We start from the raw sequence: 17,735 nt of genomic DNA, 5'->3' as shown, positions 1-17,735 counted from the left end.
AGGGACAGATGGCTCAGTGGTCAAGAGCACTGGCTGTTCTTCCAGATGACCCAGGGTTCAATTCCCTGCACTCACATGGTGGCTCACAGCCATCTGTAATTCCAGTTCCAGGGGACGGACAACCTCTTCTGAACTCCTAGGGTGCCAGGCAGGCAAGTGTCATTCACAGACAATCATATCAAAGTGATCCAAAGCCATACCACAGGAAGCACAGTATGGATGGATCATCGGAGTCAATGCCTGAAATGACCCCCGTATCTGTTACATTTTAGCTAATAATGCATAAACTGGCTAGACAGCATCGGATAGACTCAGGCTGACGGCACTCTACAGCTCTGGCTGGAATTGCTTACAATGTTAACATTTAGCCTTAAGTCTAGAATAGAAGCAGAAGTCAGGAATGTTCCAAATGAGGAAGAAGTTGAGATACATGAGAAGCAGAAAAATGTGTGACCCTGGCTTGAATCCTCTGCTTATAAAAAGCTGCTGATTCCACAGGAAAACTCTTAAGTGGGCTTGGCTGGAAGAAGGATGTAGGGGAATTCTTTGTAACTATTCTTGTAACTTTTCCATAGGAAACTATTTGCAAAATAAATAAATAAAAATAAAAAAATTAAGTAGTATGATTGTGGCAATACAGATTGTTGTGGAGGTGCTGGTACGGCTGAAAGAATGGCAGGGTGCTGCTGGGTGGGAGCAGGGTTGGGGATGAAAAACAGGTGGCTCTGGGCAAGCAAGCCTCTTTGTCAGATGGGAGGAGGACTCGTGGTTTGAGTTTCCCTCGTTTGAGTTGTGAGTTTCTTCTTCCCAGCCAGGCTGGCCTGAGAACCTTACCTTGAAACTCTTCTGTTGGTGTCTCTGCTAGCACTGTCTGTTTCCAGATTCCCCCCCACCCCACCCCCCCAAAGCACTGGCCACCAGAGAATCCCGAAGTTAGGGAAGCCCAAAGGAGGCTCCTTTAGAAACTCAGGAGACATCAGCGCAGTGACCATCTTAACATCAGATGGCCAGCAGATGGCAGCAGGCAATCCTGGGAAAAAAGGAAGTGCAGGAGCAGGGAGGGAGGTCTGGTGAGGCCAGGCCCTGGCTGGCTCCTGCTGTTGGCTCTCTGTGAATTACAGGCTCCTGCCAGGCAACAGAACCTCCTACAGCCCAACCTCACTCTCTGGAAATAATAGGGAAAGAGAAGGAGGGCTGAGAGAAAAGTCTTCATTGTGTTTTTGAAGAAAGATGCTTTTATTTCTTCCAGTAATGCAGGAGAGAAAAGGAGAAGCCATCATTTCGAAGAACTTGAATGAAATGCCTGAGAGTCCTGGACGTTAATAGAAAGAGTTGGATTCACTGGTGAGAGGGCGTGACACACCCTTAGTACTCGTGACAAAAGAAGAATACAGACTCAGCTCATTTGTAACCTGGAGGCAGGGGTTTGAGAATCAGATGAGCCAATACGTGCATTACAGGGTGTGGCTAAGTAGTCAAAAAAAGTTGCAATTGTTTCTATTTATTGGAGACTTATTGCGGGCCAGGAAATAACACCTAGCACCAAGCCAAGTGTTCTCTGTGTGCAATCCCTTCCTGAGTTGTGTGTATGTATTTTACTATGTCACATTTAAGATGTCAGGCTTAGGAAATTTAAGTCATTAATATCAGTTTGTTAAGGTGTTTACTGGGTGCCTACTGGGAGCATACTGACAAGACCAGGGTTAAGGACAAATATGATCCCTCTCTTCCTGTACTTCACTGTCTAGCTGTGAATCCTAGGGTTGAGAACAGATCCCGGACTTGATCTCAGGTTGGTGGATTCACATGATCCCTCTCTTCATGTAATTCACTGTCTAGCTGTGAATCCTAGGGTTGAGAACAGATCTCGGACTTGATCTCAGGTTGGTGGATTCAAATGACATCTTGCTGCCGTTAGTAATAACAATAACCACAACAAAGCTGTACCATTGCTTACTGCTTTACAGCCCGCTTCCTCCGAGCAAGTCTTTATTCAACTTCTCACTTGTGCTTACTTCATTTGTAAAGCAGAAGTTAAAAAATGCCTAGTTTATAACTGTCTGGGGAATAAACAAGATAGCGTCTGATGAACTGCTTACTGTAGTCTGGCATCAAAACTCATCAATAGCAGGTCACTGTCATTACTAGGACTGCCTTGGGGTCTGAGATCACACACACAAGTCTCCTTAACACATCCTGGGAATTGTCTAGGATCAGAATGTGTCCCACCTTGGGGGGAGGGGGAGGCTTCATGCTGGAGATGCTGGTGGTGGTGGTGGTGGTCGCTTTTGTTTTCCTTTGCCTTTGGAAGGGACACTCCATCATTCTTTATCCCTGTGTCCTGGATGTGGCTGGCCGCAACCCCACCAGGGCTAGAAGGATAACTCAGACCAAGCCATGTGGGATAATTCCTCCTCCCCGTTGATCATCAATCGAAGGATGAGTATCTTATCCGAGTTGCCAGTTGAGATTAACTTCAAGGGCTTCTCAAAGACTTACCAGAAAAGAAATGATCTTTCAACTGAGGCTATTTGCAGAAAGGGATATCAGAACAGAAAGAAGCTGAGAGCAAGGTCATCCGGGAGAAAGACTGTAGTCAATGGATGGCTTGAGAATCCTGATGACATCATCCAAGCCCTGGAGCCAGAGGCTGGCAAGCTTTTACTGGAAAAGGCCAGATCATAAATATATCAGATCATTCCTGCAAGGACCCAAAGCATTATGGCTTGAGAGCAGCCCTAGACACTATGTAAAGAAGATATGTGGCTTCGTGCCACTAAAACTATTTACAGAAGCACGTGATGGGGCCCGGAGAAATGGCTCAGGGCTCATGAGTACCGGCCGCTTTTCCATAGGACCTGGGTTCAATTCCCAGAACTCACATCAGGAAGTTGATTACCCCATATCCAAGGAATACTGCACCCTCTTCTGGCCTCTGCAGGCACCCACATACATGTGGGAGACACACATATTCATAAATAAAAAATAAAAATTAACCTTAAAAAAATGAGGCAGTAAGCTAATGTTCTCTCTTTTCTGAGGCTGCATGGAAAGCCAGCTACCGCTGGACTCTTCAATTAGGGCGGCCGCTGACTTCCTTTTCCCATCAGGCCAGTTTGAGATTTAAATCAAACATCGGAAAGGGCTTTGTTACAAACTTCAATTTGATAAAATATGACCTTAGTTAATCTGGCATGTCACAGATTACCTAATGGTAAAGAAAGTAATCTATCACTCCTATCACCAAGTGGAAACTTTCGGGGCAGCCATCCTTGTTCTAAGTCCATCCCGCAGTTGCTCGAGTTTGAGGCTGTGTGCTCCTGCCAAGGAAGTTGGAACTTAAATGCCACTAAATCTCCCCAGAGGAGCAGAGTGTGGGTGTGGGTGCACCTGCAGAGTCTTGGTGTTTGAGCAGGCAGTCCAACAAGGGACTACAGTAAATCACCGCAGACAGAAGGATCCCAGAAGCCGTCACTGGAGACGATCTTCTTCAGTGATTGTAAAAGGGGGCCCGGGGGTGGGGTGTTCCGACAGGGGAAGGACAGGATCTGTGGAAGAGAGAGGGCCCGAATGTTCCCGTCAGTGGGATTTATCACCCTTCTGAAGAAACGACTTTGCTGTGTGGAAGATTTTGTGTTCTCTGGATCAAGGCTGCTTGTTCTAGCTCTCTAATTTCCTGCAGCTACTCAGACTTTCCTGGAATTAAGCTGATTTATTTGAAAGCTGCACACCGCAGTCCTCCTCCTCTTTAGAGCTCAGCGGAGGAGCGCTTGGTGGCAAGTTGCAGATATCAGATTTGAGTACCTGCTTCTAAGGAGCACCGTGCTCACAGAGCAAGCGGATGTGCGTCCTAGGATGGCAGAGGACAGCCACCAGTCGAAGATGGAAAGAACATCACTGGCATGGGGTGTAATGAGGTGCTAAGTTACACGGCACAGGTCTGGAATACTGTCTTCATGACAAGAAGGGGGGCAGATGTGGGTGAGATACGTCAAGCAGGCCCCTGAAGGGGGAAGAGTAAGGGAACTTCAAGTGGAGAGGATTACTGGGATGATGATCTGGTCCTGAGGATGAACAGGACATTGCATTAGATAAGTGTTCATGAAGCTCCTTGGTACTAGATACTACACCAGGCCCCACAGACACAGCAGGAGCAAGGACACACCTGTGGTCTAACAGGCAATGCAAGCAACACCAAATAAGGAGAAAGACATATTTGCATCCATTGAGAGAGGTTAGTTGGATAGAAGAGAAGGCCCATGAGCTGGAAGGAGATGGAGATGGTGCAATTTATTATGGCACAGCCTAACTTAGGATGCACAGCAGCACATTCATATGTGGTTCATGGGAGGGATCAGAGATGGAAATGGAGAAGTGGTGGCTGGTGCGTATGGGAGTTTGTCAGGGAAGGGTGAACTTGGGCTTTGGTTGTCAGCCCTTATGTGTCTGCCTGATGCCCTAACAATCTATGACTTCACTTATTGAACCCAGGTCAGTGTCCCTCTAGGTGAAAATCAGTAGGTCTCTTTCTAGATTACATTTTATCTATTTATTGTGAGAGCTGGGGACTACAGGTGCCATGGGATGTGACTGCAAACAACAACTTAATTTTCTCCTCCTATGAGTCCTGGGAGGTTTGGTGTAAGCACCTTTACCAGCTGAGCCATCTCACTGACCTAAGAACCAACTTGAACCGGCCCTACTGATAACAGATGACAGCAAAGAGTAAGGTCTTGCTAATCTCTGTCCCAATCACTCCTCTAGCATCAGCTTTAGCAGACCTGAGACTGCTACGGAACTCATCAGCTCAGGGACTTTATCAAGAACACATGCTCCTGGGCTGTACAGATGGCTCTCAGCAGTTAAGAACACTGACTGCTCTTCCAGAGGTCCTGAGTTCAATTCCCAGCAACCACATGGTCGCTCACAACCATCTATAATGGGATCAGAGGGCTTTTCTGGTGTGTCTGAAGATAGCTACAGTGTACTCATAAATGAAATAAATAAATCTTAAAAAATAAAGAACACATGCTCCTAATGATCAAGAAATCCACATGGACTTCTGACCTCCATTCATATGCTCTCATACCTGCAAGTGTACTGTCACATGTATGTACAAACATGTATTCACACAGACACAAAAAGAATGTACTATCTCATTATTTAAAAACAGTTGCTCTGAGTGTCCAAGAAAAAGAATCTTCAGATGTAAGGTTTCCCTTCCAATTCTTCCTTTAAGCAAAATTTCCCATAGAAAATTTAATTTCTGGGGGAAAGAATGTTAGCTAGTTACGGATTTGTGGTTGCCAAACCCAAGAGAATAGAGTCTTCCAGTACCATAGGGGATGAATGTGAGGAGCTGGCTTCTAAGGTAAGAGTGATTTGTGCATGCCTGGAAACCCAACACTCAGGATGCTAAGGCAGGAGGATTGCAAGTTCAAGGCCAGCATAGAGTATATGATGAGATGCTGTCTCAGACAAACAGCAGTGGAGCTCAAAGCCAAATCACCACCACCCAAAAGCACCCAAAGGTCTCTGTGAAGAAAGTGAGTTTCCCTTCATATGAGCTCTGATGGTCCCTTCAAAACACATACAAATAAGCCGGGTGCTGGTGGCGCACGCCTTTAATCCCAGCACTTGGGAGGCAGAGGCAGGTGGATTTCTGAGTTCGAGGCCAACCTGGACTACAGAGTGAGTTCCAGGATAGCCAGAGCTACACGGAGAAACCCTGTCTTAAAAAACCAAAAAAAAAAGAAAAAAAAAATCCCCACATACAAATAAAAGGTCATAGTAAATTCAGGGTAGATGGCATGTAGCAGAGACCTTCAGGAAGTGTGGAAAGGACACAAATGACATAAAACGAAAAACTCTCTGGAAAAGTTGGATGATAAAGCAATGTCACTTTGTACAAGGAAGTTTGTACGATGTTAATAAACAGACGTGAGGCTCCAGGGAAGCGCTCTTTCCAGATTGAAAGTAAATCGTGTCTAGCAACTTTCCTCACTAAGGCCCCTGAATTCAGTCAGGACACCTATCATCTCAGCGTGATGGATCTGAGCGTGTCCCACACCCCTTGTAAGCGAGTTCCATGGAAGGATGAAATGATCAGGACAACGCTTAGTCTTTCAAATAATGGTGTCTTCACACGAGGGTCTTTTCTCTTTGCCAAAGTCCTGTCACATCCTGTTCGTTCTACCTGCCTGACGTGGCATTGCTGCCCTTTGATTTCTGGTATTTGGACAGATAAGACTTGGGGCCACTGCGGTATCAGTGGGCGGGCACCGAAGGAGCAGACAGTAAGGTCGGCAGGGGACTGGAGGATGGAGTCTCTCTGAACAAGATGTGACAGCACCGAGGCCGCAGTGGTGCCACAAGTTCACGCTGAGTGAAGATAGAGGGTTAGAATCACACCGCAGAAGAAGAGAGGCTCTGTGGCAAAGCCACAACAGCAACCAGATTACAGCTGGGTCAGGCAGTAAAGCGTGGATCAGGACCAACAGCGCAGTTTTCACTGCTTAACTGTGATGCACACCGGGAAGCCGACCCACCCTCCCACCACAAATAGCAAGCACCCCAGACTTAAACATTGCCAGAATAAAAATAAGCTTCCAGTGATGAACTGCAGCTAAATTATAATCCTGACTCTGGGGCTGATGGGGGATGTCAACCAAGGCCCTGGGGAATGTCACAGATGTAAGCTGAAATCATGTTAATTCCTGGGTGTTCTAGAAGCCTCTATGCATCCACGATTGTTTGGTTTCATGAAACCCTGACTCATTAGTTCTACACATTGAGAAGCAAAGACTGCTCTCAGTTTTCTGCAAACCAGTTTTTAGATTATCCCTGGCCAGAAACAGGTCTGTTTAGTGCTGTTTTAATTTGAAGGTGTACTGATGTGTGCATGATTTATGTTCTTTGAGGAAAAGTAAGCATTATTTGGGATGCCCTGAAGTAGTTAAGACTCAAGGGACAAAGTAGCACTCAGGTATTGAATGGGGATAGAGCACGGCTGTCAAGTTTGCACAGGTCACTGAGGCCTGAAGACTGAACAAGGACACAGGTATGGGCAACTCTAGAAGCAGTCTGCTTCTGGAGGCCGCTGAAAATGTAACCATATTCCTGTGGATCATGCAGAATGTGGTCAGTACAAATGACTATTACAAACCTTTGTGTCACATAGGACAGTGACATGGCAAAGAATAATCAGGTAATTTAGCCAAAGTCATGCAAACCAGTGAAGCCCAAAGTTAGACTTTAAATAGTGAGACCAATTATCTCTAGCTCTGTCCTTACTTCCTCTTGTACTTTTTCTCACAACTGTGCCGAGAAACTTTACGATCCAGAACTCAGCCTTGGCCTGGTATTCAGTCCTGATGAATGACGTCACTGTGTCACCCGCTGAGTAAGTTGAGGCTTATGCTATTTTTATTCTGTTTTTATTACTCTTCAATTGCTATGACAAAACACGTAACCAAGGCAACGTAGAGAGTGGCAGTTCTCAACCTGTGGGTCATGACCCCCTGGGGGTTGTATAACAGATATCTGACATACAGATACTTAATTAAGATTCATAACAGTAGCAAAATTACAATTACAAAGTAGCAACGCACTAACTTCATGGTTGGAAGTGGCTCACCACAACATGAGGATCTGTACTGAAGGGTCACAGCATCAGAAGACTGAAAACCACTGGGACAGAAGTTTATTGGGAGCTTAGAGCTTCAGAGGCTGGATCCATGACCATCGTGGCAGGAGCATGGCAGTAGCCATGTGGATATGGTGATGGAGCGGTTGCTGAGAGTTTATATACTGATCCATAGGCAGGAGGCAGAATGAGAGAGAGCCTGAGTCAGGGTGGGCTTTTGAAGCCTCAAAGCCCATCCTAGTGACACACCTCCTTTAACAAGGCTACACCTTCTTATCCTTTTCAAACAGTTCCACCAAGCAGTCAACCATGAGTCAATGGGGCCATTCTTATTCAAACTACCACATCCTCCTACTGCTTGGCTCTGCTCTTGCCGATCCCACTTCATCTCCTCCAGACTCTCTCTCCTGTGTTTAAAGCCAAGCTTCTCTATTACATTTTTACCCACGAGCTCTCCCTTATCCTTGCTCTGCTTCACTGGCCATCTCCGCCTCCTCCCCCTCCTCTTCCTTCTCTCCTCTTCCTCTTCCTCTTCCTCTTCTTCTTCATCAGTAAGTACCCTCAGTCCTTCTGGGTAAGCCACACCTCCTTTGGCTTTACATCCAACCCAGCTCTTTCCTAGGATTGTTCTCATTTCTACAAACAACTGTCCCTTCTTCCTCCACCCAATTTCTTTTCAACTCACTTTTCTGTCACTCTCTTGGATTCTGATGTGTGGCACTGATGTGAGTTGAATTGTGTGCTCCATTAGTATGTTGAGTCCTAAACCCCAGTAACCAGCATGTGACTACATTTGGAGACTTGAGAGAATTAAATTAAAATCCAATCATTATGGTGAGCCTTAATCAATACGATCAGTGTGTTATAAAAAGGTACAATTAGGATACCTTTTTATGTCCCAAGGGGAGACTGTGTTCTACACAGTCCAGAAAGTAATCTATAATAGCTCGCTATCAGTTTATCAAGCACATAGCAAGCAAAAGAAAAAGAATAAACAGCAAGCGGCAGATAGAAACAGCAGCCAGAGAGCAACGCATTTGCAAAGCAGAAGTTGAGAACGTCCGATGGAGACAAGTGGAGAGGCCTGAGGCCTGATGGGAAGAGGCTAAGCCCATCAGCGAGGGCTTCGGCATCCAGCACAGTGGCCTGATGGGAAGAGGCTAAGAGCGAGGGGCTTCAGCATCCAGCAGAAACTGACTGTGAAGTTGAGGCGGCCAGCTGAGATGAAGGGTCTCCTGGTGGATGAGCTTTCCACAGCCGAGCTTCCGGCTTCTCCACCACTGTGGGCACTGTTACAGAGAAAGAGTTCTGCATGCAGGAGGCAGCCTACTCTCTGTTCACAAGGACACAGTGCTTTTCCTCTTGCTTTACTGTTATCTTCCCTGCAGATGAAGGGCCTTAGAGGACGCTTGGAGACCAGTAGGTATTCTTGGGTCTGAAGGGGGGGAGAACAACACTTCTTCCAGAAGTAGATGCTCAGTGAGCTCAAACAGCACATGGCAATGGCATAATGTACATTATACCACACTGGACTTGTGAACATATAGAGTGCAGACTCGAGCTCACCTAAGAGGAAGAGTTGAGGTCTCTGAAGAAACTGACTCAATTAACTTTGATCTCTGATGTCTACTTTCCTGCTGTAAAAATGAGAAATTCTGTTGTTTAAGATATCCAGGCAGTGGTACTTTGCCCTGACAGCCCCAGAAAACCGATTCCGGCAGTCCAAAAGCGCAGTCTAAAGGTGTTCTTACCACGGTCACCTTGTATTCAGAAAACCAATGCCGGCAGTCCAAAAGTGCAGTCCAAAGGTGTTCTTACCACGGTTACCTTGTGTTAGTTATTTTTCTGTTGCTGTGATAAAATAACAAAAAGCAACTTAAGGGAGAAAGTTTATTTAGTCTCTTGAGAAACTAGCTGTTTTGTGTTGTGAGAAATATTAAAAAAGTGACGAGCAAGCTTCCCGCACTACTGTCGGGTACCAGCAGCTCTCTGCTCTGTGGGTCTGGCTGGCCATGCACTGGCAGGCAATGGCTGACCTGTTATTGTCTCATGGAGACTCTGACTCAGAGCTCCAAAATCTCTTCACCTAGCTGGCTAGGTTCCCACAGGCGGGTCCTTACCACTCGAACCCTGCCTCTCCCCTCCCCCACGGCCTCTGTGGTGCACCTCACTCAAACTCCTCCCCCACGGCCTTTGTGGTGCACCTCACTCAAACCCATGCTTTGCTGCCTTACTTTTCTCTCTTGAACCCAGACAAGACACCCCATGAAGGAAAACGCATCACAGACTTAGTTTAGGAACAATGGTAACTCAATTGCTGGGCACAGCATCTAAAATCCTAACTTGTAAGCCTTCTTAAATCTAAATCCTCTGGGGGTGAATCCTGATGGATCCGCCACTGAAACTGGGAGACACTTGTAGCTACATCTTGTCCTCACACTATCCTGTCCAAAAAGGCCCAACTCTCTCCTGCTTCCTCTCTTCCTCCATCCAACCTGGAAGTCCCACCTCCTCGCCCAGTGATTGGCTCCTTTACTCATTTAGGGGATTGGTTCACAGGAACAGCACCAGGCCCATCCACAACAGCTTTGTAATGTTCTATCCATGCCCAAGTATAGGCATGAGCTACAGAGAGAAGTAGCTATTTTCTTTAGATGACACATATACTGCATATGTGCTACTATTGGAGGCGTTCAACTCCATGTACCAGCTTCCATGGCTACTGTAACTGTGAACTTCCAATTCATTCTATACACATATACGAATTACATTATTATATTAGTTTACTTACTAATACCTTGCCCTAGTTCCATTCCTGCTCTAGGGCTATTACAAGCCTCCAGAGGAGTGTTCTTGTTACTAGTCTGGAGCAGCACCTACTGACAATTCTCGTGCTTTGCTGAGTACCTGACAAGCTGGCTATCCTGACAGCCAGCGTTACTTAAAATATGTTTATATGATGCTGTAAAAGTGCTAATTTGCTCAGGATTCCGCACAGTCATGGTCCTACAATTGTGTTACTTTGTAGCGATTGTTAACAATCCAGTGCCAGGGGCTTGAGAGAAGGCCCAGGTGTTAAGAATACTGGCTACTTTTTCAGAGGGCCAGGGTTTGATTCCCAGGACACACATGGTGGCTCCTAGCCCCAGGGATCTAGCGCCCTCTTCTGGCCTCCACAAATCACAGTGGACCAATTGTGCATGGATAGAGATACACATGCTGGCAAAACACTCATCCACATTCAGTTACTGCAGAAGTGGGGGACCAGGGGGTGAGGGAAGTTTAGTATACTCTAAATTCTGAGAATCATGGATCTCTAGGGGTAAAGCTAAATATTGATTTACTAGTTTATTAATTCTTAATATTAATCAATTAGTTTATTAGTTCTTAAAAAGTTGTTTGTTTAACAAAACTTTTGTGAACTATGCCATAATTTAAATATGCCTTGGCTTGCAAAGATGAGATGTCCTTCCGTAAAGAGTCTCTCTTTTTTAAAAAGATTTATTCATTTATTTCATGTATGTGAGTACACTGTCGCTCTCTTCAGACCCCAGCAGAGGGCGTTGGATACAATTACAGACGGTTGGGAGCCACCACATGGTTGCAGGAAATCGAACAGAGTGCTCTTAACCACTGAGCCATCTCTCCAGTCCGAGAGTCTCTTAAGAATGTGACAACGATGCTCAGCCTGGCATGCTCATACCTTCAATCCCAGCACTTGGGAGGGAGGGGCAGGTGGATTACTGTGAGTTCAAGGCCAGACTGAGTCTACAGATTGAGTTCCAGGACAGCCAGGGCTACACAGAGAAGCCCATCTCAAAGGAAAAGAAAATGTGACTCCTTTCTAGTTTCTTTGTTTAAAGTGTGGGTGGTGATGTAATGCGCAACCGACTAAGAGCAACAGAGCATCACTCAGGATAGCTGAAGAAAGGTCTGAAAAGTCCAAAGAAATCTTTCAGTTCCATCTTAGAGAAGCTTTTAAAAGGTTTTCTCTGAGGGTATAGGGAAACAAAGGCCTAATGTCCTCTTGAAAATCACCATGTGGCAGATACTAGACTCAAAGGCAGAGGGGTGCCCTGTGTGGATGGTTGGTAACAAGTGGGAGCCTCGAGCACATTTCTAGTCTATTCCAGAACTGGCAGGGCAGGAAGCAGCAAACTCAAGCACAGGCCTGGTTGTGGGGGTGCACGTCTGTAAGCCTAGCTCTTGGGAGGAAGAGGCAGGATCTGTCTGAGTTCCAGACCAGCTAGCGCAATGTAGTGAAACCCTCTCAAACAAAACTGAGAATATAGCAGTAGCAGAAACACCAATGGAAAAATGAGTATGACAATTCTTCATGGCTGACATCCTCATTTCTCCTCCTGGCTGATTCTAGCAACAGCCACATCATAATGGAGGCTTGGCGGTGCCCCTGGCTTGGTTTTGTTGATAGTGATCTAGTGAAAATTACTGAGAACAAATCTTCCAGCATTCTCAAATGTGTCTACATAAGAACCGAGGTGTTAGATCATGATTTCCCCCCCCCCCTAGTTTACAAACAACTCTGTAATGTTAGGCAGAATAAAATACCTAGCTACACTGAAGATTGTATCATTTATCACTTCTTCCTGTTCTAACACAATAACTCTGTCGAAAAAAATTACTTTAATTTGGAAAAAAAAAGGTATTTTGTTCAAGGTTCATTTATTACCCAGCAACTTTTCCATGTCTGTTTGTAAATCAACCAGAAAACATATTTTACACACCATCGTGCGGCTTACAGAAACTCCTGAGCCAACTAACGTTACTGTTTTCAAACAAAAGATGACTTCCTTTTTAAAAAACTCTGTTGTCTTTCCTGGTAAAGTGTTCAGTGATTGTCTAATTAGCTGTCAGTCCATTCTGTGTACAGCCAAACATAAACACAGCCCCATGTGCCATTCCTAATGAGGAGAACACGAACACGGTAAAGCTACCATGGGTAGGTGGCTTTGAGGAAGAGCCCAAGACACAGATGGGCAGACTTGGAACATAGACTGTACACAGAACCCACAATAATAGTTTAAATGTACGACGCTGTGCTTTTCTCGGTAAATCCTTGTACTTGAAGGCTAATCGATCAGCACAACGCGGCAGGCAGGAGTCAGTATCCTCTGGAGAACCAGAAACAATGGGACATAGTATGTGAATTCTATGGTCTTTTTTCTTTTAAGGACCTGACTCATGCAGTTGGAGGGGCTGGAGTCTGAAGTCTACTGCAAGCAGGGCAGCCTAGCAGGATAATATTGCTGTCTTAAGTCAGGAATTTACAGAGAAGGCCAGTAGTCTAGAAACCCATTTCTATGCTGCAGACCTAACACGGGATTCTGTCCCTGTAGGGAAGCCTTCATTTTTGTTCTAAGGCTATCAACCATTCTTAAGGTTATTACCTACATTACAGTGGTCATTTTATAAAAGCTAACCACACCCAGAAAGTACCTCAGTAGCCACTTCTAGTGTTTGTAGAGACTAGGTACTGTAGCCTAGCCAAGTTGATGCATTAGAAAAGATGTTAAATTGTTACATGTAGATTGTATCTTGAAAATAACATTCATTTATAGGAATTACAGGTAGAGTGAGCAGACATGCACAATTATTGGCTTGTGTCAGGGTAAGTGGATGGCTCACACCACTGCCCTGCTAAAAGGCTGAGGGCCTTGTACTGAGCTTCAGAGGCACTCCTGTTACACTGTGAGTCTCTTTAGCAGTTCATAGCTCATTAAGTGGCTTTGCTTACATTAGAAATCTCTGAAAGGTGATTTCTGTTCCTTGTTCAGTCACCAGAGTGCCTAACAAGTGGACGGATCTGGGCTTGCATGTTAGTGATTTGGGGTCTCTCCAAGTCCCCCATGGGAGAAAAATCATGAGCACAAAACAAAACCAAATGATTATGCTGTCCACCTCCAATGTAGTGCTGGGCAGGTGATGAGCAGTGTGCACATTTTAAAGGTGTTCCTGATGGGACCAGAGAGACAGTTGGTTCAGCAGTGAAGCCTGCTTGCCGTTCTCACAGAGGACCTCAGTTCAGTTCCCAGCACCTATGTGGAGCAATTCATGACCACCTGTAACTCCACCCTCTGACACCCACATTTGTTCTCCATGAGCTCCGACACGCATGGGGTTAACATATATCCATGTAGGCTCCTACACGTACACATAAAAAGAAAACTATCTTGCGGCCGGAGAGACAGCTCAGTGGTTCAGAGAACTCACTGCTCTTGCCGAGGACCCAGGTTAGGTTCTTAGCTCATGACCACTTAGAACTCCAGTTCCAAGGGATCTGAGGTCCTCTTCTGAACTCTGAAGTGCCACATTCCTGTCCACATACATACATAAGTACAAAAAATTTTTAAAACTTTACCTGCAACGTCTGGCACCCGCTGTGGTCCACTTAGCATGCTTATTTTTGGAGTCCATTCACCATCCTGGGAGGAAATTCAGGCTGCCTAACGTTAAGACTGATAGCTGTCTGGGTTAAGGATCTATCTCTGAAGAGGGGCCTCACAAAACAGAGGTGATCTACTCCCATGGAGCCCTATTTACAGGACAGAAATGTAAGTCTGACTATCATTTTGAGTAGGTTCTGGGGTTACTGCTTCTAGTGGTTTGAATAGGTTTGGCCCCCATAGAATCATGGGTTTGAATGCTCGGCCCACCGGGAGTGACACTATTAGGAGGTGTGTCCTTGTTGGAATAGGTGTGTCCTTGTTGGAGGGAGTGTGTCACTGTGTAGGTGGGCCTTGGAGAGCTCCTATGCCCAAGCTTGCACCAGTGTGCAAGAGACCCTCCTCCTGGCTGCCTGCAGAAGATAGTCTCCCCCTCCTGGCTGCCTTCACATCAGGATGTAGAACTCTTCTAGCAAGATGTCCGCCTGAATATTGCCATACTTCCCACCATGATGATAATGAACTGAGCTAAGCCCCTGAAACTATAAGCCAGCCCTAATTGTTTTCTTTTATAAGAGTTGCCTTTAAGTACAACCAATTTAAGTTTATCCCCAACTAGCTTACAAATAAATGAGACTCAGACTACTGTTATTTTATTTGGCTTTGACAATTACTGGGGAGGGGGTAACCCCTAATCCACTCTTCTCATTGCTGGCCTGGCTGCCTCCCCAGCAGTGTATCCCAGATACTTGCTGTTTCTCCTGGACATGTGCTCATGGTCCATCTCCCCTCATGGCTTCCTCTTCTCCTCTCATTCTTCCTCCTTCTTCTGGTCTCTCCTCATTCCTCTGGCTTCTCTACTCCCAGCCAGGTAACTCAAAACCCACCTACCTCTAATCCCCCAGTAATTGGCTAAAGCCAACCTTATCTAAGCAATAATTTTAGATCAAGGAACAAAGTTTGCATAACAAAATCTTGTAAATGTGAGAATTCACTCATTGGCCTAGGCCTTTGGGTACAGAATTTAGCATTACAATACATAGCAACACACCAAACCTCAATTACTTCACAGTAATGGGAATCCTAACTAAGGCACTGCCGCAACAGAAACTGGCTGTAGAGGGTTTGGCTAGGGCTTCAAGTCATTGTTTATATGCTCACATTGGGCAGGAAAAGGCAGGAAAGCCCTTCAGTCTGGGCTATAGCCATTATCTAGATGCTCAAGCCAGGAAGAAAGAAGGAAACCAGAATGCAGTTCAGCCAGAATAGATCTCCAGATTTAGAATGGCAAAAAAGGATTCATGATGTAGATTAGACAAGACCTTGGATCTTGGGTTGAAACATTGGCTGTGTGGTAGATGTGATGGCTGGTGCACGCTTGTAACCAGCACCCAAGAGGCTGAGGAGAGACTCCAAGTTCTAGGTCAGCCTGGGCTACAGATCTTCTGTGAAGATCTAAGGTTTGAGATTCATGTTGGTGAGATGTCAAATGTCTGAAGTGACTCAGGAGGCAGTAGCAGGAAGATCGGTTGACCCAGAAATTCAAGACCCGCCTGAACAACAAAGGGAGACCCTATCAAAAGAGCAGAAAGCCCAAGGAGAGGGGGAATAGGCAAAATTCCCTTTGTCTTACAAAGCTAATACGTATTCCAAGGGTTGAGCTTATACAAATGAACCCTGGAGACCCAATTTAACATTTATGCTTAGGTTTGCTTTCCCTCAAAGGAAGTTAAGTAGTATTAAAAAGCAAATTGGAAAAAGGGTGCACAGTACATTTGAGGATCCTAACTGATGAGATTACCTTCAGTAAAAGCATGAGACAGGCATGTGTGATCAATGATTGAGCGAGCACCAATCATACTTGCTGCTTGTCCATGACCCTTCTTACAGTTGAACTTGCTTTTCCTTTGTCATTCCCTTACTTAAGGCTTCTTGTTTTGAGAACTGGAATACAGCTAAATTCTTAAGATGGCATGCACTGTCACCTTTGCCTCCTCTCCAAGGTCACTTCCTATCACTTTCCCTCCCGGGCTGTCAGACGTGGTGACCATCTTTAGGGTGTGGGCTAGACATGGGCTGAGGAGATTGCTTAGTTGGTAAAGCATTGGCAAGCATTGGGCCTGAGCTGGATGCCAAGAAACCTTAAAAACTCAAAACCAAACCAAACCACCAAACCAACTAACCAAAACCTAAATCCAAACCCAAACACACAACCCAAACAAAAACAAAAACAACCTCAACAAGCCAAAAAAACCTGGATGTGGTAGTGGTGTGGTTGCAAGCCCAGTGCAGGGCTGTACAGGCCAGTTTACCTAGAGACTTCACAGCAAGTGAGGCTCTGCCTCTAAACAAAAGGTTTGGGGTGGGGAAAGGAGACCTCTGGTCTGTACCTGCATACATTTATGTACATGCACGAACACACACACACACTCTCTCTCTCTCTCTCTCTCTCTCTCTCTCTGTCTCTCTTTCTCTCTCTCTCTCTCCCAGGTCAGGGTGGTTGTTTGTACTGACCAGAGGATACTTTCCATTTACTTTTTCTTGACAGCTTTTGTTTACTTTTTAGGCTTCAGTTTGTCACATTCTCAAAGATGCCTAGCCACACCTGTCTCCCTTGTACTTTTCTTCTAGTAACTTTATTATTTTAACCATAACTGTGTGCTTTGATTTGAGCTGTTTAAAGGTTGTCTCTGAGCAGAGAGAGACTGCAGTTCACGTGGTCTCATGACTGAAGCTAGGGTGAAGGAAAAGAACGGACCGCCGACAAGGGGACCGCCTGTCAAAGATGTAAAGAGAGCCTCCGGGTAGCACTGAGAGGCGAATGATGTTCTTAACTCACCTAAGGGCCCTGGTGCTATGACCATACCATACGGAGTACTTCCTTCAAGAAATGCCTGGAAGTGAGGCAGTCTCAGTCCTTGGAAGGTGAGGCAGGCGGATCTCTGAGTTCAAGGCCAGCCTGGTCTAGAGCGAGATCCCGGTCAGCCAGGGATACACAGAGAAACCCTGACCTGAAAAAGACCCCCCACCCCCTTTTCCCTACCCCAGGACATGCAGAATTGCTACCCTTCCAGCCAGGAAGGCAAAATGGAAATAAGCCACTCTGAGAATTTTGACACTTCCTCAACAAGTCAAACATCAGGCTGGGAGGCTGGAGTTATAGCTTGATGTTAGGGGCCTTGCCTAGCATATGCAAGCCCTGGATCATAGCCTCAAACAGTAACAAGAGAGATAAACATATTTACAATTCTACTCTCATACTTATGTAGGGGAAGTAAGAGCTGCCACGCTCAGAACCTAACAGTATATGGTGGAGCACATATAGATTCTGTCTGGCTATAAAGACATAACACTGTTCTTGCACAGTGATCTTGAACCCTGATGGGACACTGGAGTGGTGTGTGGAGCAAGCATGGGGAATGACTGCTAATGGGTCGGGATTTCCTTCAGGAGTGTTGAAATGTAGAAAATCCACCCATGGTTGTGCAGTTCTGAACATGTTAAGTGGTCATGGTACTGTGCACTGTAATGGGTACACTTTATTGAAGGAGTTCCATTTCAGGGAAACTGCCTAGAAGCGCAGCTGACTCCTGTGTTCTGAAGTGTCAGTGAGCACTGCCTCAGGCCTCAGGTCTATCAGCCTATGTGCACACACACGTGTCACACCTCAGGCCTCAGGTCTATCA

The sequence above is a fragment of the Mastomys coucha genome, unplaced genomic scaffold (assembly GCF_008632895.1).
Source record: "Mastomys coucha isolate ucsf_1 unplaced genomic scaffold, UCSF_Mcou_1 pScaffold16, whole genome shotgun sequence".
In the NCBI taxonomy this organism is placed as follows: domain Eukaryota; kingdom Metazoa; phylum Chordata; class Mammalia; order Rodentia; family Muridae; genus Mastomys; species Mastomys coucha.
Note: the sequence above shows the minus strand (reverse complement) of the source record.